The sequence below is a fragment of the Protopterus annectens genome, chromosome 14.part0 (assembly GCF_019279795.1).
Source record: "Protopterus annectens isolate FY-2018-M chromosome 14.part0, PAN1.0, whole genome shotgun sequence".
Taxonomy (NCBI): Eukaryota; Metazoa; Chordata; order Ceratodontiformes; family Protopteridae; genus Protopterus; species Protopterus annectens.
Window position 1 is genome coordinate 721,614,684 of NC_056748.1, and position 24,370 is coordinate 721,639,053.

The following is a 24,370-nucleotide window of genomic DNA, read 5'->3' on the forward strand; positions in this document are numbered from 1 at the left end:
ACACACACACACACACACACCTGTTCGCTGCAGTGAGACTAGAACCCCTACCTATCTATAAAACACAGTACTTAAAGGAGTACCACACCCACAGACTCAAAAAACATGTTTAAAACATCATGGCATGATGTTTCCTACACTTTAACAGCACTCTGGGATTATTTACAGGATTTTAAATATTTTTATATGTAATTCCAGACTCTGACCACCTGGAGGCTGGCATATTGACGTGGTTTGGATAAATCAGGTTGCCATCCAGTATCCCAGAAATCATTGTTTGTCTCAAAAATGTTACATTATGCAGGCCTCCGTTTGCCTAAAGTTCCTGTCATTTCATAGATGTTGCGTGCGTACAAAGTACTGAGTAAAATAGAACAGTGTAAGTAACATTCCCTGCTGATGGATGACTACTTAAAACAGAAACAGTATAAATGCCACAGAATACACAAAAAAGTACTGTTTACTGCTGCCTTTTTTTCTAATTTAGTTAAAATGGCACTAATTTGTGAGACAATGAATTCCAGTCCATTTACTTCCCCCTCCCCCATAACACTTAGCTTCCCTAGCTGTCAAAGTCCTAAGGGTAATTTGACCTGATAATTCCATTGATTGGCAGATCTCAGCAGGGTGCTTAACTCATGTAATTTAATCTTTGCTCTAGCATTTCCTTTGTTAGAGGGGACATTTTTTTGCTGCACTATAGCCATGGCCTTACTTGACTGCAATCACATCCAGTAAGGTCTTGCACCAAGGAGCTAAAGAATAAAACATTTATACTATTAACCTGTTTAGATCTTTATTAATTTAAGTGTTAGGGTATCACTTCATGCTTCCACCTTGTTAAAAATTGAGATTTACATTGCAAAGTGTGTTTGTATGCAGTGTTTGCCTTCATATGTTTTTACTCCACTGGTTGGTTTGCAAAAAAAACTTTTGCAGTGTCCCTGGATTTGTCTTTGTACATACAAACCACATTGCTATATTTTCCCCCTCCTTTTTATTGTGTCCAGAAGTCACTTATAACAAAGTAAATTTTTTATTGATTTTTTTTTAAATAAAGGACATCAAGGTTAACTTGCCTTGAATCAGATAATGGATGCCACTGCAAAGAATCACTGTTGAAATATTTGTGCATAGACAAAATCCCTTACTAAATCTATTTGTCAGCCTCCAGTTCAAATGGTGCTATGGCTTTAATATACTGGTGTGTTTGCTCATGCCTTCCAAATATCTTCACCATTACATACCAGTTTTGCAGTGTAGTAACCACCCGGCATGCCCATTCACCTTTAGCCATCAATATGCAGCTACTCCTTTTCATGTGAGTATGTGAATTCATTTTCAGGCTTAAGGTGTGGAAGCTGCACTGAATAATTCTAGGTGCTTGTTCAGGTTTCACATGGTGCTTGCTTAGAGCTACTCTCATGTTAAGCCACTATGAATATGTTGCACTGCCACCTCTGATACCAGGGTAATGTTTTAATCTTTCTATTCCCGCACTGCACACTAGCAGTATCTGGTGCAAATACAGCAGAGAAGTATGCAAGCAATACACCACCTAAGCATTATTTACCGTGCAGAATGTACAAGTATGCATACCAAATTTATGTGTTTCCAAACATCGGTGTTACTACACTACTACTGAATAAAATGAGCAGCACTCAGGCTGGGGGAAGGACAAGGGAGCCATGACATCACAGAATGGGTGGGTCTTATTATTTTAGTTAGAATCAGATGACGGCTGTGGTGATGTCACTTTGGGGGAGGGAACTGATTAAAAAAAAAAAAAGAAGTACCTGCACTGCCTGGCCTCGATGATGTCAGTAATTGGGCGACTCCAGCAAGCTTTATTCAAACGTGAGAGAATCATTTTGTAAGTGAAACCATCACAGTATGAGAAGGTAGGCTTCTGTTCCAGAAGTAAGGGGAATTATAAAAATTGTAAATGCTTTATTGTTCTTGCTTTACAGAGGACAATGTAAATAGGGAGGAAAAGGGCCGTGAAGTTGAGGAATACATTAGAGAAACCTGTTGTACTTCTTTAACACATGCATCACAGCACAAAACTAGCTTTCATAGTGTCAAACAACACTTTATAGCTGATATCAGCAGTGTATGTTTGTGAGAAGATGTTGGGAGGCCTGTATGAATTGGCTGTGTAGGCATGTACAACTCAAAATATTTGTTTGTGAGAGACTGGATTGTTGACAGTAGGAGACAGGCTGATGCTCTTCTGACTATATGCACACACATATGCCAGTTAACTGTAGTGAGATTAGAACCCCTGCCTAACTAGCTGCACAAGCTAGAGAACTCTGTACTTAATGCAAGTGCCATATCAGAAGTCTGACTTTTATACTGCTGCTGGACAGTTTATAGTGGATAATATCATCATTGTATGTTTGGGAGAAGATGTTGGGAGGCCAGCATGAAATGGCTGTGTAGGCATATACAACTATCATAATATTTGTTCTGCATGGGACTGAAATGCTGACAGTAGGATACAGACTCATGCTCTTCGGAGTACACACACATGCACACACACACACACACACACACACACACACACACACACACACACACACACACACACACACACATACCCATTGACTGAGTGAAATTAGAACCCCTGCCTAACTAGTTACACAAGCTAGAGAACTCAGTCCTTCATGCAAGCACCATGACACAAGTCTGACTTTTACACTGCTGCTAGACCATTTATAGTGGATGACATCATCATTGTATGCTTGGGAGAAGATGTTGGGAGGCCGGTATGAAACAGCTGTGTAGGCATGTATGATTGTCAAAATATTTGTTCTGCATGGGACTGGATTGCTAACAGTAGGATACAGACTCATGTCCTTCTGACTATGCACACATACTTACATATACATAGAAACACACACATAATGCAGCTGTTGTGGGAAGTTAACCCAGATGTAAGTATTTTGTTCCCATCTGCAGAACACAGTAGTTAATAACTGCACCATCCCTAAAGTCCACTTTTGCCATGTCATACTGGTCTTCATAGATGATGCCATCATCATTATATGATCTTGTTACGACAGCGGTATTCAAAGTGTGTAATTTGTATTTTCTTTGTGTTTCCAATGTGCAGGTAAACTTTAAAAGCCAGCTTTTCAAACTACATGCAAAAAGCTGTTAGGAATTGTATGTTTCAGAAGTGAGACAGATGCTGTGTACATTACACACTAACAATCACACACAGGTGCGCTCACACACACACACACACACACACACACACACACACACACACACACACACACACACACACACACATGTTTTTTGATTAGCATGGATGCAACTGTGTGTACGTGTGTTCATTTTTGTGAAAAATTGATGTCCACATTAATACATGTATAAGACAATTTCAATGTGTATTTTCAGTATAAAGATTTAGATTATGTAACAATTGCAGCTGTGCTCTTTATTTCTGTAGTGTAGTTGACATTTGGGAACTACTACTGACATACCCATTTTCAAGTGCTTTGGTGCAGGGCATACATAAGTCTCAGTAAATATGTGTTCAGTAAGTAAAATGTGCTTTCCCATTGGTTGTGTTTTACATGGATTATAATGGGTTGAAGACTAAAAGTGTAATAAACACACTAATACATGCTAATCAGCTCTTTCCATAGCACATCGCCGAGCAACTGGTTTCTGTGATCAATGGCAAAGTATTTGCACATGTGAGATTCACATTTAATTACTACAACTTGAACTTGAGAAGTATTTATGAATATAGGCTAGTGTAGAAATAGTTGCCACATACTAAGCTGTTCAGAATACAGTTTACATTGGAAATGTTGTGCCATAACTTTTATTATCATTAAGAACTTTTGCTATTGCCTTCCCCATTTGCTCGTAGTTAAGTGACAAGCAAGTGCAGGTCTCGGCTTTATTTTATTTTTTTAACAAAAAACATATTTATTAAATTATCACATATGACAATAAGCAATTTTACTTTTATATATCACAGACACCATTGAGACAACTGTAGTTACGAACATTATACATCACTTATAATCTATCCAGTCATTGTCAGTTATGCATTATATAGCTTATTCAAATTCTGCCTTCTATTAAACCTCATTCCTTCTCTACATATATTGTTCCCACAGTTCCCATTTTTCATAAGTTGAGAGGCAAGGCAGTCAGCACTTCGAACAGCACTAAATGTAATAAAAACACCTGCTGCCTATCTTTATCTGTGGCAGCAGGTGTAACAGCAGCAATCTCATATTTTGAGCACAGATGAGACAGGGATTAACTCCAGCTCAATCTGATTTTTTTACACATGTTTTTAGAGTGGCATTACATAAATTACATGTGGTCATTTTTTGCAAATGTGAGAGGCAATGACTACTATGAAGTAGTGTATAAAACTGAACATCAGTCAATTGATTTATGTCAGCAGTACACATATGGATTTGCAGTCTTATACATTCATCAGTGTAAATAAATGTGATAGTACATATGTAATTTGAGTGCATTTAGTCTGCTTTAACTGTGTTCCTTTAGCACAGTGAGTTTAAGCAGCATTGTACAGAAGTAACCGCACTCTGCTATAGGCATTGCACACCATCGCTCAACATTGGTATGCGATGCCAAACTCCATGCAAATGCAGAGGACAAACAGTGAAGGCCTTTATTAGGGATTTATTAATTATGTGTGTGATTCTATTTTTTGACCAGATTAAAGGTGTGAATGGGGTAGATAGGAAAGTGATGAAATGGGAAGCAAGCAGAGGGAAGAACAAAGGGGAAGCAATATAGGAATGTTCAAGAGGGAATTAGGAAAGAACCATAGCTATCCAGTTTTTCAACAGTGTAAAATGAACATGGATAGAATATTGGATGAATTTGGACTGTCACCTCAACAAAGAGGGGTGACAACAATGCAATCATGTTGTATGGCCAATTGGACAGAATCAAGTACATCGAGAAGACATGTGTGAAGTGGAGAGCTATGTATTGGACAATATTTTTTTTTGTTGGACAGGTGCCCATTTGTTTGAGTTTACTTCAGTAAGAGAGGAATGTTGGGTAATGGACATAGGTATGTCAGGGTCAGGTAATTTGGGTTGGTGAGGAAGCAGTTGCAGACAAACAAGATAGAGACAGGGATGGTGAAGAGCACAAAAGCCTGGGGGACACCACGACTGGGGATAGGGACATCAAAGGCACATGCCTGTTAAGCATGGGAACAATGAGATTCTAGTCCTCAGCCTGAGAACTGTCATCATCGTTCCCTTCCTCAGCTTGCTGTTGGAGTGCTTTGTTTGTTTGTTTTTGCAGCATTCCAGTAACCATCTTCTCCATAGGCTGAGGTCTGCACCATTGGTACCTTCTGCAACCTCATGCACCATGCCTGGCAGCTCCTGGCAGGTGACAAAATCACCACCTCCACCAATACTCCAAGAGGGTACCACTGCACCAGCTGCCGGAGTAATGCTACCTGATGTTGAAGGCCCAGGTACTGCATGGACTGCATAGGCAGTGCTGACAGGTTGTGTCCGAGATGTGCTGGGTGTCAGTGCAGCAGCCATTAGAGGGGTGCAGGCTGAGCCTCACTGATTGGCCTACCTTCCTGTGCTGACTATAGTCGGAGCAATGTACCACTACACCTGTGCAGCTCACATGGTGTAGTGGTACATTGCTCTGACTATAGTGTACAGGGTCCTGGGTTCAAGAACTGCAAGTGCCATTTATTTATGGCTCATTGGTCTAGGGGTATGATTCTCGGTTTGAGTCTGAGAGGTCCCAGGTTCAAATCCTGGACGAGCCTTAGTTTGTCCTACATGGACAGACTCAAAAAACTCCAGCCATTCTCTGTCTCATATCATCTACTAAGAGGCGATCTCTGCTTGACTTACAAAGCCATGTCTGACCCAGCTCTGTTAAAAATGCTACATCTAAAGAAACCCCAATCTATCCACACCACATGCTCCAGAGACCTCAATCTTATTACCACAATCAACAGAACATGCTGGAGGGACAGGTTCATAACTCAGAGACTGCACATGCTCTGGAATAGACTTCCCATACATGTCAAGCAGAGCACCTCACTGGCCCTCTTTAAGATAAATCTTGATGAGTGAATGGGAAATAGAAAGTTCACCCCAGGGATCACTCCAGTGGCTCTACTTGATAGAGGCACTGGGAACTAACGTTGGGTGGCACAATGCCAGGGCACTTCTATGGGCTAGGCTTGTAAAGACTCCAGGGCCATTAGCCTAGTATACACCTATGAACTTATGAAAATCATTTTGTCAGTTGTCAGAAATTAATGACATCAGAACATTGTGGCCACACATATAAAATAAGGGTAAGAGACAAAAAAAGAAAAAGATAATTAGAACCATCATATGTTGCATAGAATAAATTACTCAATATAAATATACATTTTACTTTTATATTAATTATACTTTTCAAAAACTACAAATTAGGACTGATAATTGTTTGAAGTAATCCTTGCAATATGTATATATTGCACATATGCTTTTTCAAATAATATACATTAAGTTAAAACATAGCGTTTATGCCAATTTTGTTGAAATTAATATTTAATAATTTTAATTATTTTAAAATGTATTTGTTACGTGTGGGATTTGAACCCACAACATCTGAATACCATATTACAGTTGACTCTGACAAGTCCCTTGAGCTACAGAATGAAGCATGCATGCTTGATTTTGCAGTTAAAATATGCTTGCTTAATTTGCTACTAATGTATAGAAGTACAATACTTTAAATACAATAATTATTTTGTGCTGCATACATACCCCTTGCTTCTTTGATTCTTTCTAAATGTTCAGCACAGGCTTCCTTGTTCACCACAATCTCCTGGACAGCTGTAAAATAAAGAGGAGAGCATTACTCATACCAGTCTTGCCTATCTCCAGCTTTGACTATAATTTATAGTATCTTCCTCTGAATACTTACACAACTGTAGGATGTCAGCAGTCCTAAACTCATCCAGCCACTGGTTGAGTTGTGCCTGCTTGCACCTTTTCAGGTCATTGTAGTGGTGTCTGCATTGCTCTCCAGTGCATGGAATGCCAGTCACACTGGAGACAGCCTTGGCAAGACTATTCTAAGCCTCTGAGTTATATTGAGACCCAATATAGTCCCCCTGCAATAGCCTATGGCTGTGGCGCTTTACAGGGAGGCCAGTGAATATTGTGGACTCCTCTACACCTCAAAATTGAGTCTTAAATTGGTCACATTCTTTTCTAACTCCTGGCAAGTCCACATAGGTCATACAGCAACAGGTAAAGTGTTTTCCCGCCAGCTTGTGGTATTGCTTTTAACTGTCAGTGCACAAACTTGCTGAGCCATGCCAACAACGTTTGCAGGATGTTAAGTGGAGATCAACAATGCCAAACAAAGAGGAAGGCAATTTATGATTTAGGAAGGGTAATGTGACAGTTGATGTTAGTTTATAGGTTCATAGGTGGTTACCAGGCTAACGGCCCTAGAGCCCTTACAAGTCTAGCCCTATTTTCTCAAATTGACCCAATTGTCAGTGGTTAGATGAGTGAAATTCACAGAGGTATGGTTCTATGATAGTTAATACAGACTTCCTCTGTCCAGGAGGGACATGGGCACCACGTCAGGAGTGAATTTGTGGTCAACCACCCATTGATGTAGGTTGCATTTGAAGAAGGTTGGGGAGGGACTCTGTTTCACATGAATTGGAAGCTTGTTCCAGAGAAGTGGCAGTGTCTGGTAGATGTATCTATCTCTTCAGCATGACCTGTTCATGTCAGAGGCTAGGTTAAGATCCCTGGAGTGAATGACCCTCCTGCAGTTTGATTTACAAATGTGTAGCACTTCCTTCAAGGCTGAGTCAGAGTCAGCCCTGTAAACTAGGCACATATCAACCCTTAGCAACCTGTAGGAGACAGAATACAGTGACAATGCTTTCAGTCTTTCTGCTTAAGACTTGTGTTGTGTATCCTGTGATTTCTTGGTGAGAAACCTCTGTGGCCTCTCCAGTTGTTGCAGATGTCTGGGGATGGAGATGCAAAAGGGAGCAATGTACCCAGTTATTGGTCTGATGAGGGCTGAGTATAATGGAATTAGAACATCCTTAAATCTAGATGCAAGCTTTTACTTGATATACTACATAGATGGATTTTCTTACTACTGTGGATACATGGTGGTTAAAATTCAGATTGCTATCAACCTAGGTACTCAAGTCACATACCAATGGATATACACCTGAGGGGCTGCTGTCTATAATGTAAATAGCAGGGATGCCAGCTTTCCCAAAGGAAATAATAATGCATTTTTTTGCAATTAGCTTTAATCTGTTGCTTTGGCACCAATAATGTGTCTGCATTAACCCTGTCTGCAGTATGTTAACATCATTGGGGGACTCAGTAATTGCTCCCAAATTGCAATCATCAGCAAAATTGATCAGCCACAGACTGCCCAAGTTTGCCTGGACTTCCAAGAAATAAATTCCAAACAGAAAGAGGCCCATCACACAATCATATGGTATACCACTGGTGACTGGTCTTTTGCTAGCGGTGTCACCCACATTGACAGTAGGTGTCCTGTCAGTGAGCCAGTTGGCTACCCATTGGGTAATGTAGGGGTTAATTACCATTTGAGGTTGGACACTTTTTTTTTTGTGTGTGGCTTTACACACTAATAAAAGTAATTTGTACAATGTGGGATTCAAACCTATGTGAAATAGACAATACATAATCTTCCACATAGATGTTTTTACTTCCTTGCCACAGAGAAAGTGTTTGTCAGATATGCTATTTAATTATATAGACACATTAAAAAGTGAGTGGTTAACCATGTATGTGTGTGTGACCTGACAGGGTCTTGGTTTATAGATTCATGTGTATATGACTATTGTTGAAGTTTGAGGTCCATCCCAAGCCATAAAAGACACTTTTAAGTACAGAAACATAACTGTCAGTATACCCACAGTCACACATATGATTCATATGATATCCATATGATTCATATGATATGATTGTTCTTTAGTTTTAAAAATTGAGTGGAACAGCCTTAATACAATTTGGATTGTACTGGATTAGAAACCTGGCTCACCTGTATTGTGGCCATGAACTTACACCAGTTACCACAGGGAAGGGTGAGCAATTGGTGTATTTTTTACAGTTATTACTCTCCACAAAGCTCATTGCAACTGAAGACTTGTTTGTCAGATATGTTCCTTAGTTTTTCATACGTAGTTGAGTGGTTAACCATGTATGGGTGTGACACGAAACTTCAGAAAATAAATTTTAATTATAAAACCATAATTGTACTAATACCCACAGTTAGACATATAATGTCTATGATATCATGTATACACTGAATCCACCTGCTATACATAGTTATTCTTATGTATAATTATTTTTATATTGTTAATTTTTATATAAATTATAATTATTGTTATATAAATTATAATGGAAAGCATTTATAAAACTTGGAGTTTGCTAGATTTGAACTCTGGCTCACCTGTATTATGGCCCTTTACTTATACCTATTGCTACAGGGAGAGCAAGGCAGCAGCTGTATTTTTCATAATCATTACTGTGTATGTATGTTGATTGCTGCTTAATACAGCTTAGCTTGTTTGCACGATGAAAGTCCACACATGTTACAATGTATCATTTTAGAAATTGACAAGTCCTCAGGCATTGTGGAAGTGTGCTGCCCACCGTGCAATGCTGCTTAGCATGTTTGAGCAATGGAAAGCCAACAATGTAATACTGTATCTTTTTGAAACTGGCAATGTCTGCTTATTGTCTGCAGGTGTTGTGGAACTGCGGGTGTTGGGGAAGCGAGCTGAATGACACGCAATGCCACTTAGCATGTTTGCAAGATAGAAAGCAAAAGATGTAACTGTATCTTTTTTGAAACTGACAATGTCTGCTTGTCTGAGGCATTACACTGTGTTTGTGCAGAGGTAAGCAATGAGCAAATGAGACAGGCAAAGATCCACATGTATTATTCTTGTAAAAAATATTTCTTATGTTTCACCATTAAAAGATAAATGTGGAACTTAAACCATGATCTACATATCCTATGTGCTGTGTGCTTCATTGTGTTTACCAGGTATGCTACACACACACTTGATTCACATTTGTGATTTATACTATCATTATCATAAAAGCAACTTCCATTCATTTTCATTTATTTATCCATTTCACCGTATTTGCACTAAGCTGTGCACTGCACACATATTAATATTTAAAAAATTAATAAAGAGACATAAACACTGGGTATCTTATCTCTCTTTGCCACAGAAACAAATTTGCAGTATGAATGCATCACTGTGAATACAAGCAAGTCCCATTTCCTCCCCAGTATTAACAAGACATAAACACTTGTACACTCTCATTTGTTTGTACATGTGTTGCTTACATATTTATTGCAATGAGTGATCACACAGCCATTAATGAGTAATGTTTGCAACAATGCAGCTCTGTTTTCTCTTTGTATTATGTTCATTCTTCTCTTATCTGTGCTGCACTCTCAGACATGCAGGCTATAGGGCATTTTGTATAATTTTCCTGTAAATGCATGACAGTGAAACAGAGTTTTTAGCAAAGGCAGGAGAGTTTGGCTGTCAGTGAACAAAAATGATAACTGTGTACTGTTCACTTCCATGTAAAAGTTTACTACAATTACTTCAACACTTTGTAAGTGTATCCTGGGTGACACACCCAATACAGGTAAGACAGTCAGAACTGCTGTTATATATTCCTTCTCCCTCCCACTAATTATTTACAGTTGTAATCCATTAGCAAATAACACTGAGGTAGTGCCTACACTATTTTTACACCTGCTACACAAAGTCAAAAATTTGGGATTCAGCAATTCCAATGAGTTCACACCTCATTTGCATCTTCACCATGCTCAGAAGCCTGAATCTAGGCTATAAAAAGGAAACCATGAAGCTACGGGAGTTAAAGGTGAGGGGACTTATATATTTGGAGAACAGGTATTCCTTTTAATTTATTTGCAGAGAAGGTTTCTGATCTTGCTAAGGTATGATTGTATTTTTTCAAGTACACTCTAGATTTGTTAACATGTTAAAAGAAAAATGTTATATATATGAATTAGAAAATTGATCTTTTATCTGTGTCTACTTCTTCTAGTTCACTGTTGGCATGGCATTTTTGGCAGGCATTTGCTTTCTCACATAGCTTATTAACTTTCTTCACAAGTGTTATTGTTAAAACTGGTTATCTTATAGTCTTACATGTTATTTCGAGGAAATGTAATGTACTATATTGTCAATGACAGAGGGGTGTTATGTTTCTAAGATGGCCCATAGACACTCTAGTGGAGTGCTGTGCACAGTGAGAGGTGACTGGCAATCATATAAAATTGACTTTTCTGTTGTAACTGCGTACACATTTTGTGAGAATTGTGTTGAAAGCATATATGATCATTGAATTATGTGGTATTCCTTAGTTTGTACAAACTTTTCATTTGCCTGTTCTTTGTGGGTGGGGAAGCCAAGTACCATTTTTGTGTGTTGTCACAATGAAAGTTGTATTTCAAGAGTTTTTCTCTTGAAATTGTGTGCTCATCCTTTTATTTCTGTGAGAAACAATACATTATTAAAGTGGTAGTCCTTGTTTTGGAAAAACATTGGTTTGTGTGAGTATGATATGGTATAACCATATAACATTCAATTTTAATAACTGAAATGTGTGTCTCCAGTGCTTAATATTGCAAATATTTATGTGTATATGATCAGGAATTAAATTATGTGATATTTATGTGTTGTATACTTCTCTGTTGTATGTCACATGGGATTATGGCACCCAACTGTACAAATCCACATAAACCCCTTTCAGTGACTGAAAACAATGTAATAGTACAGCACACATTTCTGCTTAAGAGAGAACATGGGGATATGGATGAGAGAATGCAGAATTGGAACCAGATAGAAAATGATGTCGATGCCATAGGGGGACACAACAGGACTTATCATCAGGTGCATCATAGGGCCACTGATCATCAGCCAGGAGGAGTGCAACTGCAGTTGCCCATGAACAGCTGGCTATGGGAGGGGGGGGCTGCTACAGACCCACCACTTGACACCAAATGAAGAGTTCCTCTCTATGTCACAGATCCAGAGAGCTCAGTGGAAACTGCACACCAACATGTGATTAATTTCAGTGCTGATGTTTCTGGAAGGACAAGTATGTGCCAGGAAGAGCTTCTAGGTAAGCTTACATATTTCAAGTCATAGGATTTGCTTATATAATAAAGTATAGAGAAAACAATATCTAATAGTTCATGTCTTTTTTTTTTTTTTTTTGCTTATTTTTTTTTTGATGAACCTATTGATAAATTAATGACACATTTTTCTTTATTACACATGGACTGTGGGTGGATGTGTCAGCCAAGTTTCAGTTAAAGGGTATTAATGGACATATAAGCAAAAATGGTGTATTCACTGCCCCCCTGTGTTACTGCAGTTGTGATGATTGTGTCCTTACATTGCTTCATTTCTTCCAGGACCATCCCCCTACCAAGTGTGGAGTCAGTTGCACATGGTAAGCCAAACATTTTTCTTTGATTATTGATGAACAATTGTCAGATATATACATTTATCTGCATGTGTGAGGTGGGTGTAATGAGTGGGTACAGTGCTGTACTATCTGTGATAGTGTGACCAGTGTTAGTTTGTTATCATGTAGATCATTTTAAATATTTAGTATAAGTATTAATTTCATTCTTGTGTTTGTTGCTTTTTATCACAGGTGATCCTGATGGTGGAAGTATTATGACTCTTATCACCTGATGTCAGAGTATCAGCAGATTCGGATGATGATGGTGTTCAAATGGAGGCACAATTCGGGGGGTGCAGAGGTTGAATCTGACACTGAGGTTGACATTCATCCATCCCCTGTATTTCCCTCAGACACAGTCAGTAAGCTTACGTATACCTATTCCTCTGAGCCCTCAGATATTGGACAGGTGAAGGGTGACACACTTGATCAGTGTAGTTTGGTTACTGTGGTTTCAGTGCCAGTTGACTCTGGCCATAGCCAACATGTGAGCAAGATGCCACACAGAAGGGCTGTTACAGGTGCTCGGAGGAAGCCTGCTGTCCATCCTCCACCTGATCCTGGTGTGTCTTTACATGCCACTCACCATATGTTTAGGGCCATCATGTAAGTGCAGTCATGTTCCACTAGGGCCTCCGAAGACTTGCTTAGGGTTATAGTTGTGTCACAGGCTGACGTGCGTGGCTGCCTCCGCTGTGTGGCCAATTTATTGGATCATCTGAATGACACAATGGAATGGGCAGTTTCTGTGATGGAATGTCTCCTGGGAGGGGACAGCATCCACGTGGATGTTGGTCAGCAGCATCAAATGAACTTAGCCAATGTGGCTGGGCCCAATCATGCTTCCGAAGTGAAACTACTTCCACTGCTCCATCATTGATTAAGGTGTTCACACCCAGGCATGATAGTCCATAGGGTTGTGGTCCTGGACATACACATGAGGAGAGATCATCCAGCAGATGTTAGTCACATTCAGGTAGCAGCAGCACACCTGACCATGGGCATGGACATGCCAGTGCAACTCCTAGTTGGGGGTGATGATGATAAGCTGTTACCTCTACTATGTATGGCTCACACCTGCCTGAGATGCCAGGATGTAGAGCTAGCACAGAGCTTGGCTGTGTTTTTACAGACACTCACACACACGTTTCACCTTGAATGCCCATATGGACACACACACACACACACACACACACACACAAAACAGTTACATGGGTCATTCATGAGACTTACAGCTTATTCTGTCTCAGTGGCCATTTCATACTTTATCCAAATTTCTGTCTGTCTTTCTTACACACACTCAGTACCTTTTGTGTCAGCCTTGGCCTCCTGCCACCCCCAACAACACCCTATGCAAATAATGATAACTCTGCCATATCCTTGATTTTCTATCTTTTGGATTCAGGGATACATAACTCTTTTGTCTGATGCCCAGGGTGCAAAGCTGACTGAATGCTTATTTATGTGTTTCTGATGCTCTTTTTTAAACTTGTACTCCTTTTTTACATGTTTTTGTAATGTGTGCATTTGATGCATGAGGCCTATTAGTTAATAGAAAACACATATATTGACATAAGTCATTGCTGTCAAATATTGATGCCATTACTGTAAAAATCACCCACTTTCTACTTAGTCACATTAGCAAGTAACAGTATGTAAGGATATGCCATTAATTTGTGTTCTTAGCCATTTATTTTCCTATTCCATGTTCAGCACTTACCTTGACAGTCCAGCAGTTGTAAGCATTTTAATTTAGGGATGACTCTGTGTGATGCTAGCAGTACACAGCCATTACATGGGTAAGTAAAGGTTGTGAGCATTGCCTGGCATCAGTTTTACTGTATGTATGTGCATAGGATGAAAGTTGTACCTCTTTAGGTGTGAGCATGTGTGCTATACATTGCCTCTTGACAAGGGTGAGGGCATATTGTGCACACCTCTGTCAACCAAGACTCACAGTGGCTGGTGATCCCCTCCCACGACTCCTCACCTTCATGTGGCTGTGGTGACCTTGCCAGTGGTGGTGGGATGTGTGCCCCTTCCCCTTATTGATCCTGTTGCAGCTGCTTTCTCAGGATGATGTTGTGTAGCATGGCACAGACAGAGAATATTTCAACACAAGTACAGGGATTGTACTGCAGGGCTACCCTAGATGTATCTGGGCACTAGAACTGTGACTTCAGCAGCCCAAACACACACTCTAGGATATTTCTTGTTTGAGTGTGCGCCTCATTATAATGTTGTTTGGTAGGTGTGTGTGCATTTCTGATGGGTGTCATGAGCCACAGTTTGAGTGCATCCCCTGCATCCCCAGTAAATTACCTTGTGGGATACCCCCCCAAAAAATCTAACACAGTTGAGAGATGTGCCAGATATGGGAGTCATGGTAACTGCCTGTCTATGTATTAGTATGTGACTGTTGACCTGTATTTAAACTGTGATAATGTGATGTCTATGTATTAGTATTGACAAAGGGTTCTACCCGAAAGCTTTGCTCTGTTATATAAAGTGGATTTCTCTACCAAGTGTTTTATTCTTTCAACTGCCTGGGGTTGCCAGCACACACATTCAGGATTCTTCTCCTAGAGTTATGCATAACCTGGCAGTTAAAGGAGTGGAATCCCTTTCTGTTTATGTACACTCTTCCCTGTTCCCCAGGTGGTTATTTGATTTCAATATCCATGCAGTCCATGGCACCCAAGACTTCAGGGAAGTATGCTACAGGGTAGAAGTCCTGCATAGTTGTAGCTCTGTCCTCAGGTGTATGGGGAAAATTTATGTAGTCACTGGCATGTTGTACCATAGCATTCAGAAATTGATGTAGGATCCTGGATGCTGATGCTTATGACAACACCAGCATATCCCCTGTTGGTTTCTGGAAGGTTCCTGTAGCTAATATTCTAAGTGCTACACATACTTTAGTCTCCACAGGTATTGGTTCCCCTTGCTGTCATCTGAGGAGAATAGAAGTTGCAAAGTTCCTATAGTGTGGCTCAATCCAGCCTGTAGCGCTCTACAACATCTTCCGCATGCAGACCATGAAAAGTTAAACGGGGTCTAAACACCCTTCTCATTCTTGGCTGAGGCCAATTAGCAGTAGCAGCACAGACTTGGGCCTTTAGCACATACACATGTAGAACAGCAACAGCAGCCCTTAACATTGTTTCTGTGTATAGTGGTTTCCATGGCTGTATTGCAATAGGTTTTAGAATTCAAAGACAAAGCCTGCACTGAGTATACACAATTGTTTTATAGTTGCAGAATAGCTCCTCCATCTTGGCTTGGTTAATTAGAATACAGTTCAGCTACTTGTGCTGTAATTAGCATGCCATGATGTTTACCATGTTTGTGCGGCTCTACACGGCATGTAGGGCTACTTACTGAATACAAAATGGTGCGCTATCTTGTGCGCATCGTGAAGTGACACACACATGGTCTTAACACATTGTGTAGGCTTTATTAAATCCTTAAATCCAGTCCAATGGTCTTAACGCGCTGTGTAGGTTTTATTGAATCCAGCCCATTATTTTGTTCACAGTTTTGTTTTTTATTTAGTCTTTTTTATCTAACAGAAAGCAGTTTTATTTACAGGCTATGACTACTATATATTTCAAGTGCCACTCATTGTAAAAAATATCCCTGTTTTACCCCTAAAGCTGCTATGACTCTCATTCATTTCCCTTCTCTCCTTTACTGAAAATGTACTTTCTACTAACAAAATGTCATGAAAGTACATCATAAATATTTTCACAAAAGCACACATTCAAAATGAAGCTTTATTCAAATAAACTGTGTTTTTCAAAATGTTCTAAATGTATGCATTAGTGTTTGAAAATATGTCCACTATTACAAGGTCACGAGTATGTCATTTCACTGGCAAAATGTTAACAGGCCTTATTAAAAGCACCAGTATCTAACAATTGCTACCCTTCTTTCTGGCAAATAAAGCTGGTTAAATGAAATAAATGGTATGGTTGCAGTAATAGTAGGAATGAACCTGCAAATGTAGACGACATACAGTTGTGCAAGGTGCTCACTATAACAATGAATTATCTCTTTCTTCTCTTCAACACAAAGTTATCTGTATGTAGTTTGCTACCTTCCTGTTTTCCTTCCTTGAACACTAATCAGATGCAGGTCACTAGCCTAGGTTTGGCTGACTGAGTAATGTATGCAGTGATATAGCACACTGAGCTTAGAATGCCAGATTCCAAAGCTAGACAAAAATCATGCTCCTCAAATTTTCACCAAATGTAAGAAAGATAATTCCAGTTGAACTTCATTTTCAGAAGTTATGACAAACCATTCTCTAGCACTTTCCCAACTTGCAGTGGCATATAGAGGTACTACATAGAGAGCCAGCCCCCCCCTCTCTCTCTATGTGGTAGAACACCATATTGTTGGGATAGTCATTGACAGGCTACAGAACATATCCAATAATTTAGGAACACTAAACAAGCTGTACAGTATTACATTACATACTTCTTAGAAAAGGTCACCAAAGTAATGGATGACGGGAAAATGGTTCACACTCTACCCTGACCTGACCAAGGCATTTGACACAATGCACCCCTCAGGCATTGTTGACAAACTTAGGAGGTTAGGAACAAACCCTTATGTAACCCAGAAGATAGCCACCTGGCTCACTAACAGGACCCAGGAAATTAGACTTGGGGCATCCACCTATACAAAGAGGCCGTTCCCAAGTGGAGTTCTTCAGGGATTGGTCCTGAGAAAACTCTTTTTTGGCATTTACTTCTCTAAAGTCAAGGCCAATGTCAATGACCTCTGGCTGACTAAATTTGCACATGATTACAAATTTGGAGCTGTCATTGAATCACCCATTGACATAAATGTTCTCCAGGAAGGGATGACACAGACAAACAACTAATGCCAGATCCATGGACTAAAAGTACATGGCAAGAAATGCATAATAGTATCCTTCAAGAGGTCATCCACTCCTGGTAACTGTCATATTGGCAACACACCCCTAAGAGTTGACCCAGTAGTCAGGGACTTGGGACACACATGGGCAGTAATCTAGCCTTTGATCTTCACATGTCTATAGTAGTGAGGAAATCATTCTATATTGTGCAATTTATAAACAAAAGTATGGCATCTAGGTCCAAGGAAGTCATTGTTCCACTGTATTCTGCATTCATCAGACCTACCATTGAGTACAATGCCCCCTTTGGTACGTACTTAACCAGCCAGATCTAACAACTAGAATATCCACAGAGGTTCCTCACTTAAAGAACACAGGGCATAAGCAACATGTCTTCTGCAGATTGCCTCAAGTCTCTATCCCTATATTCTGTCTCCTACAGGCTCTTTAAGGGAGATCTATGCCTGGCATATAAGGCATTGTCAGACCCCACCCTGATGGAGCTCCTGCATACCAGCAAAACCAACAGCACCAGATTTATCTATTCTAAAGACTTAAAGCTTGCCTGTGATATAAATAGGACTTGCTGGAGACATAGGTATATATCCCAGAAACTACCCCTTCTCTGGAACAGACTCCCCATCCATGTCAAGCAGAGGTCTTACCTAACCCAATTCAAGTGTAACTTGTACAACTGGATGGGGAACAGGAAATTAATTCCTGGTTTGGCACCTATGCCTCTAATGGACACAGGCAGTCTGTAAATGGTTCATCTCCCAGGTCCCTTCTTGTAAATGTTTCACCTCCCAAGCCCCTGCTTACACTTATCAAGGGTACCAGAACTTATCAGAGATTTGGGATGTGTGGCTGGGTTTAAAATGGCCCTTGTGATCATTAGCCTAGTAGACACCTATGAACCAGGTCTATATTGAATCACTGAATGTTTAGAAAAGCGAGCGCTGATTCATCGACCCCATGTAAGCAAAAGCTTACAATCTCGAACACTCAGAACAGTGATTTTTTTCCCAGGGAAAAAATCGCTGTTCCGAGAAACACACTCACAAAAAACACACACCACAAACTATTTCTAATGTGGGGGGGCTTTTCCCCCACACCCCCTGATGTGGGGGGATGTGCCCCCACACTCCTCTTACTTAAATATACCAACTCCGAGACTGCGCTACAGTAACGAAGAAGGCAAAATACCGAGGGAGGCCAAGCGATTTCTTTCCTAAGGAAATTATTCACTTATATGCCGCTTCGGTATTTTGTCATTTTGCGCTATAAAGTTAGATCAAGATGTATTCGAAAGAATGTGTCTTTGATCAGCTAATAGGGAACTTATGAACCTACAGAGGTAGAAGTCATTACAACATTTAACAAACCAGGTGGCCTAGTATATAAATGAAGTAAAATGCCATGTTATAGCACTGGACCCCAGAAATGATTTTATTGACAAAATATCTCAGATTATTCTCTCTTCATCAGTTTAAAAACAAACACATTATAGACTTTTGTTAAAAGATGGAATATGTTTGAATACACCAATCAGAAACCAGTATCAATTAAACATTAGCTATCACCTTTTAAGCTTCAGATACAGTCCGATGCTAACTATATTATTAAGAACAGAAAATTCACAAGCCTGTAATTTAGTTTGTCTGTCTATTTCATAAGAAAATTATCTGCATCATCACCTCTCACTGAAATAATAAGAGTTTGCAAGATTTGTAATGAAAGGCAGATGTGTATCATTATGTATCATAATGACAGGCAGAGGTGTATCATTATCATGTATCATGACAGGCAGATGTGTATCATTATCATGTATCATAATGACAGGCATATGTGTATCATTATCAGGTATCATAATGACAGGCAGATGTGTATCATTATCATGTATAATAATGACAGGCAGATGTGTATCATTATCATGTATCATAATGACAGACAGATGTGTATCATTATCAGGTACCATAATGACAGGCAGATGTGTATCATTATCAGGTATCATAATGACAGGCAGATGTGTATCATTATCAGTATCATTATCAGGTATCATAATGACAGGCAGATGTGTATCATTATCAGGTATCATACATACAGTTAAAGCATGTCAGGTATTAGCTTGGTATGTATTTGTAATACATTCATAAATATACCCTAAATTTATCGTCCAGCTATCTTGTCACCATCCTCTCATCATCCAATCACACTACAAACACATACACTCCTCACAACCATCCCCGCCTCTCTTTTAACACACACCCTTTTCCCATACAATTACTATCCACTCACCCACCCTTCGCCTCTTCTCTTACATACTATTAACTCCTCTCCTATCTTGTTTATTGTGACTTTAATCCCCTCCTCTACCTACTGTCCTAACCATGGTCAGTAATCTGATAACAACATCACTTCTCTTTCTACTCTCTACCCTTACATCTTACCATACCAACATTCATGATCTCAAATCAACACCTACCTCCTCCTGTATCTATAACTCTCATTTCTACACAGCATTTAATACCATATCTCCATCACTACATAACACCTCCGTCTCTCACCTTTCCCATTATAAAATATTCCAGCTGTCTCCCTACCATAGCATTAGACTTAAACATACACACATTTCAAAAACATATTTTCCTCCAAAACCCATTTTAAAACCTACCATCCTCCTACAAGCAGGTGATATACACCCTAACTGAGAGCCTACCCTACCAAACCCCACCCCAGCCCAAATAATTCATCCTCCTACCCAACTAACTAACACTCCCTCACACAATGCACCCCCTTCTCCCTCCTTTTCTACTCCCCATTCTTCCAAACACTTATCTTAATAGCTATCAACATTCAAAGCCTTCTTAATAAAATCACTGACCTCCATGCCTGGATCTCCCAATATCACCCCACCTACTTGTACTATCAGAAACCTGGCTCAAATCCCATATTCCAAACTCTGATATCTTTCTCCCTGATTATAACACCTATCAACTAGATAGGATCAATAAAAAAGATGGAGGTGTAGCAATTCTTTACTCTCAACACTTCTCTCTTGCCCCCATCCCTGTAAACCTGCATGGTTTTCACCCAGCAGAAATCCTAATACTAAACTACCGACCACAAAAAACTTGCCATTGCTGCTGTTTATATTCCTCCTGGCAAGAATATCCCTATTCTTGAAAACATACTTTCCTGGGTCTCACTAAACCTACCCTACGAAACTGTACTACTAGGAGATGTTAATATACATTGGGAGTCTCTTGAGATCATTTCCCCTGTCCAAAGCATCAATCTGTTCTGCTTCACCCAACTTATCTCCAACCCAACAAGAGTCAACAAACATTCCAATCAAGGCACAACAATTGACTGGATCCTGTGCAACAATCCCCGACTCTATCACAGCCTCACTACACTTAGTGATGCCCTAAGTGACCACTTACCCATCACTATACAGAGATACTCATGGTAACAACAAAACTCACATCTGTACAAAGTCTGCCAAAAACTCAAAGGCTTCAACCCCTCCACTCTCAATGGCAGTCTTCCCCAATTAACTAGTCTATCTTGCACTCTCTTCCTCTTGAAGATGCAGTACTCAAATTTAACCTCATCTTCCTAAACAGCCTAGACTCAATAGCCCTCCCACATAAAATAAGAATAAAATTAAATTATGCCCCATGGCTGATTTAAAACACTCGTAAACTAAAGCATAAAGTAGAGAACACCTGGAAAAATTGGCAAAAAGGTAAATCCACCTCCCACCTCCAGCTATTTAAAGAACTTAGGAACCATACCAAGAAACAAATATACCATGATAAAAAGACCTACTACACTAAGACACAAACCACTGCTCAATCAAACCCCAAAAACTTCTGGAGAAGTATTAAATCTATCCTCCATCCTAGTAAACCTCAGACTCCCAATCTCTAACCTAACTTCCCTGACCAGGAGACCGCCTCTCTCCTCAACCAATTTACATAGACTCCATCAGCAAATTAACTAAAATGAACCAAAATTCACCCCAAAAAAACATCACCCCTATCTGCAAACATCACAATGTTCTCTCTCAACCCTGTTTCTACTTCCTACATAAAGTCTCTGCTTCTCAAACTAAAACCTTGTTGTCCCTCTGCCGACATGGTTCCTCCTCACTTCCTCCAACTCACAGAAACTCCATCGCCTATCCAGTCTCAATTCTTATTAATCGATCTATTAAAGAAGCTACTGTACCTAAAATCTGGAAATCCTTCTACATTATCCCCCTTCACAAAGGTGGTAACTCCAATGATCCATCTTATTATAGACCCATTGCTATACTTTCCCCACTATCCAAGATTCTAGAAAAATGCATTTACAACCAAATGCTTAACTTCTTCCTCCAAAACAACCTCCTCACCCCCACCCACTATGGCTTCTGACCTCAACACACCACCTCTACCACCCTTTTATCTTTCACCCACACTGTTGCTGAAACTAGGAACAGCAATAATCTAGTCTCATGCCTGTTCCTTGACTTATCTAAGGCATTTGACACGGTATCACATCCTAAACATTTGACTAAATTGGCTAACCTTAATCTATCCAGTTCCACTCTCTAATGGTTTTCAAGTTATCTCACAGACAGATTACAATCTTTTAGATGGCAATCATCTTGCTCTACTTTCTTACCTATACACACAGGCATACCCCAGGGCTCAATACTTGAACCCCTTCTCCTTAGCATCTTTATTAATGACCTCCACTCCTCCACCCCTCTCTCTAGCCTCATACAATATGCTGACGACTCCACTTTGATAACATCCTCCAATGTAATCTTACAACTTCAGACACGCACTCAACAATATTTCCTTCTTTTTGAAAAATGGCTAAATGATAATCAGCTTATCGTAAACCCCAAAAAACGAAGCGACTCCTCTTTCTCCCTAAAAACAATGACCACCTTAAGACTACCTTCTCTATATAATCAATAAATAATACCTTCATAAATGTGGATACTCACACAAAACTACTTGGAATGACTACTGATGACCAACTAAAATTTGATTTTCACATACACCAAGCAATTAAGAAAACTAACCAAAAACTTGGCATGCTTTACCACAACTCAAAATTCCTCTCTGCTAAATCTAGATGCAGCCTAGCCCAAGCCTATCTCTTTCCTAGCCTCCTCTATGGATCACCAGTCCTCACCAACCTTCAACCCTGCCTTCTCTCCAAGCTAGAAAAAACCTATAATAAAATTACCAAATTTGCAGCCAACTTTCCTAATCCTACACACCATTGCATAGCTCTCCATAAGCTACAATGGCTTGAATTCTCCCACCATCTAAAACTATCCCAACTACATTTAACACAACTCATACTTAATAAACCCACTGCTTGTCCCGCTCTCACTAATCTAGTTACCTGCTATCCCCCCTCATCCCTCCACAGTTCAGAGAAATTTCTTCTAGAATCATCTACACCCAATTTTATTTTATTTTACTTTTTGTGGTATTACACCCAAAATGAACATCGGTAATCTCCTTTATAAATCATCCATAACAAAAATCTGGAACAACCTCCCCTCAAACTTACGAAACATCACACAAAGAAACAGCTTCAAAAAAGTACTAAAACACCTCTTCCAAAAAAGTTGGACCTGTCCCTGTCAGGATCCTGCCTAACCATTCTCTGGCTTGGCCAAATATATTTAATCACAAAAATTTATTGACTGCAAATTGCATACTCCTCCTTGTACTTGTTCTCAAATCATATGTATTTTCTCTATTTTTCTATGATATTTCTGTATATCTTTACAATTATGCTGTATTTTTCTGCTACACGTTGTTATCTAATTAATTCCCTAATTTGTGTCATTATGTAAAAAAAGTATTGTTGGAGCTTTTCTCCTTGGGTCTCCACTGAAAATGGGCTTGTGCTAAGTTGGAACAACCCAGTTAACAAATGTGAAATAAATAAATAAATATACTTGCTAAAACACCTTTTAGTCTTTCCTGTAATTTTTACCTCAGATTTACGAGTGAACACCTGAACATTTTAGAAAAAAAATCTAGTGTTGACTGAATTATTTCCATTTAGGACATAATTCACCTACAGAAGAGAGAGTACTGTTGGTCACAGGCTGGGGCAGAGCATCAGTAAATAAATACACCCAATAACATTAAAGTTACATATCGGTGTGGGCACTGGAAGCCTCGGTGGTGCAGCGGTAGCGTAGTTACCTCACAGCAAGAGGTTCTCCCATTCGATTCTCAGCTGGAGTGCGGGGAGTGCCTTCTGTGTGGAGTCTGCATGTCCTCCTCACGGTTGGGTGGCATTCGAAAGACATGTGTAAGTGGGCGTGCCTTCGTTTAAGGTTGGGCATTGAGCTAGCACCTCAGCGTTTGTGAAAATCTACTGCCAAACATTAGCGGACTGGAGTTCCGCTGTGGCGACCCCTAACCGGGAAAAGCCGAAAGACAAACAACAACAACATCAGTGTGGGTACTGTACTCATTCAGAATTTGTCATGCAGACAGATCTGTATGTTCACCCCATTAATGGAAAGATGCATCGGCCTATAGTTTAAAAAAATCTCCAACAAAATACGTTGCAGACATTACTGCCTTTGCACAAAAACATTAATTCTCCAACAGCAATTTTCTTCCATTCCGTCTTGCTTCTCTATCAGTCTTTGCAAACAACTAATTGCTCACACTTGTTAAACTCGTTATAGTATTTATCACCAACTTTAAAACCATGGGGAACCGTGGTTGGATGTGTAATGTAAGTTCTCTGGGACATCTCCCAGGTTTTCATCTTTGTGTGTGGAGAGGATCATGTTAAAAATGCAGAAAGTTTCTGATGCACAAACCTTCTAAACTTACCAAACATTATTTTCCTTAGAAATCTTTTC

The 24,370-nt window shown here is 39.7% G+C and overlaps 1 non-coding gene across 1 annotated transcript; it reads left to right on the forward strand.

The window, feature by feature from the left end:
- Positions 1-5,737: 5,737 nt before the first annotated feature.
- On the forward strand, positions 5,738-5,809 carry TRNAS-UGA. The gene has a single exon. It is a non-coding gene; the product is annotated as a tRNA-Ser (tRNA).
- Positions 5,810-24,370: the final 18,561 nt, after the last annotated feature.